Source organism: Phyllostomus discolor, chromosome X (assembly GCF_004126475.2).
Source record: "Phyllostomus discolor isolate MPI-MPIP mPhyDis1 chromosome X, mPhyDis1.pri.v3, whole genome shotgun sequence".
Taxonomy (NCBI): Eukaryota; Metazoa; Chordata; class Mammalia; order Chiroptera; family Phyllostomidae; genus Phyllostomus; species Phyllostomus discolor.
In genome coordinates, this window is record NC_050198.1 from 68,512,267 (window position 1) to 68,514,882 (window position 2,616).

The 2,616-nt window shown below is 37.0% G+C and overlaps 1 pseudogene; it reads left to right on the top strand.

Annotated features, from left to right (window-relative positions):
* Positions 1 to 1,390: 1,390 nt before the first annotated feature.
* Positions 1,391 to 2,185, top strand: LOC114505051 (annotated as a pseudogene).
* The last annotated feature ends 431 nt before the right edge of the window (positions 2,186 to 2,616 follow it).

Sequence of the window (2,616 nt, forward strand, 5' to 3'; positions counted from 1 at the left end):
AACCCTCCATGCCTCCGCCTTAATGTGCTTCCACTGTAAGCATTAGCACCTCTTCATACATACTTATTAGACTTCCAACAGTGGCAAACAAGCAGGAGGCATGAGTCTGCATATGTGCTTTTTCTATGCTTCAATAAGCAATTAATAGAAAAATGAAAATTAATATATGACCTGAGTCATCATTTGCCTTTGTTTAGGTTGAGTGGTATAGCACAGAGGCATGCTGAAATCAGCACAGTTTTACAGCACACAGGAGTTTTGTGTTGTCACTTGTTCAGCAATCAGTTTATGGGCAGACCTTTCATAATAACTGGCTCGCTAAGTACATTTGTACCTCTCACAGAACACCATGTTCTTCAAGATGAGAGACAAAAAATCAGTTACACACACTCACTAAAGCTAGGGACTTCCAGTATCTTTCTTGCTCAGGAACTTTTCAAAATTCTCATAGTTTGTCTTATTTGAGAATTTCCTTGAGAGACATGACACTATTGATGGTGATCTGGTCAGTTATCAAGGAAGAAATGTATTTCACTCTTCTCTTGCAAAGCTTCTTGATAGATACAGAAATCATGTGCATTGTGGAGGTTATAGGTCACCTGGGTGCTCTTAGGGGATAGGAAATAAGAAGCCATACTACAGATGAATCAAGAAAGTCCTCAAAGTCCTCAAAGATCACTCACTGCCTGAGAGGCCAAAAAACAAACAAACAAACAAACAAACAAACAAAAAACCACTATTGCATTCAGTGACCTAAAATTTCTGCAGATATAAATCTAAAGAACCTTTGTAAATTGTTTTGCAAAAACAATTTAGCAAAAAAAAAAAATCCCACTGCTTTATTAAAAATCCAGGTGAAGGTCTTCCTGAACTTATCTATTTCTTAAAGATGAATCCATTATCATATCCCAGTGCCCACTCCCCAAAGTAGAGCATTGGAGTCTCTGGTTGGAGTGCAGTTTGAATGGCAGTATATTGGTGCTATAGTTCTGAGTTTGGATTCAGACTATCTATATTCAAACCCAAGCCTACAATCGCTTAGCAGTGGCAGTGCCTTTATCACTGCTTTTCCCTGGTCATAGTTCCCATTAACCACTAATTAAAGCCACCCATATAATCTAAAGTAATTGTTTACTCTATCAAAAAAACCAAGACAAGTCCCTTTCTTTTCTACTCTTAAACCCTTCCCTTACAGAAATTCTAGGCTTATTCCTTGATCTTAGTATAGGTAATTAAACTTTCATTTTGACAAACATGAGACTGACCCTTTTTTAATGTGGTAAGATTAAATTAAGCAATATATATAAAGAACTTACCATAATTTTTGACATATTCACCATTCAGTAAACAATAGCTTATTATCACCTTTAAAAATTAATAGTAGCCTTTTGGCTCTCTGAGCAGCACCATGGCAGTGGGCAAGAACAAGTGCCTGAGGAAAGGTGACAAAAGGGGAGCAAAGAAGAAAATGGTTGATCCATTCTCTAAGAAAGATTGGTATGATGTGAAAGCACCAGCTATGTTCAACATAAGAAATATTGGGAAAACGCTAGTCACGAAAACCCAAGGAACTAAAATCACATCGTATGGTCAAATACACGGAAGGGCCATGCATTTGAAGTGAGCCTAGCTGATCTGCAGAATGATGAAGTTGCATTTAGAAAATGCAAGCTAATTACTGAGGATGTTCAGGGCAAAAACTGCCTGACTATTTTCCATGGCATGGATCTTACCCATGACAAAATGTGTTCCATGGTCAAAAAATGGCAGATCATGATTGAAGCTTATGTTGATGTCAAGACTATTGATGGGCATTTCCATTGTCTATTCTGTGTTGGTTCTAGTAAAAAAAACACAACAATCAGATTTGGAAGACCTCTAATGTTCAGCATCAACAAGTCTGCCAAATCCGGAAGATGATGGAAATCATGACCCAAGAGGTGCAGACAAATGACTTGAAAGAAGTGGTCAATAAATTCATCCCGGATAGCATTGGGAAAGACATAGAAAAGTCTTGCCAATCTATTTATCTGCTTCATTATGTCTTTGTTAGAAAAGTCAAAGTGCTGAAGAAGCCCAAGTTTGAAATGGGAAAAGTCATGGAGCTTCATGGTGAAGGTAGCAGTCTGGCAAAGCTACTGGGGATGAGACAGGCACTAAAGTTGATTGAGCTGATGGATATGAGCCCCCGATCCAAGAATCTATTTAAATTCAGATATTTAATGGTGATAAATAAAAAAGCCTATTTGTGATTAAAAAATTTATAGTACTAATGTTTTTAATAAGAACAAATATACTCTTTATTGGTTGTGCTTAGCTTGACTCAAAGGATTTCCCTTTCCTGGTCCTATGTTACTTCTGAATTTCTTCTTCCTTTTTTTTTTGGTTCCAATAGTATTTATACCACATAGGGGACATTCATACCTGAAACTGAGCAACTTAGAATTATTGCATGCACCTTTCTAAATGCTTTATATTAAAAATCACTATTTGCATAAGCACTTCAAATATGTATTTACCTTTACTATGGGGAAAGCTCTGTGTCAGGCAGTGTCATATTTGGACCAGGCTTGATTGTTTAATGACATTAAGATAGAAAAGACAGATGCGGTCAGG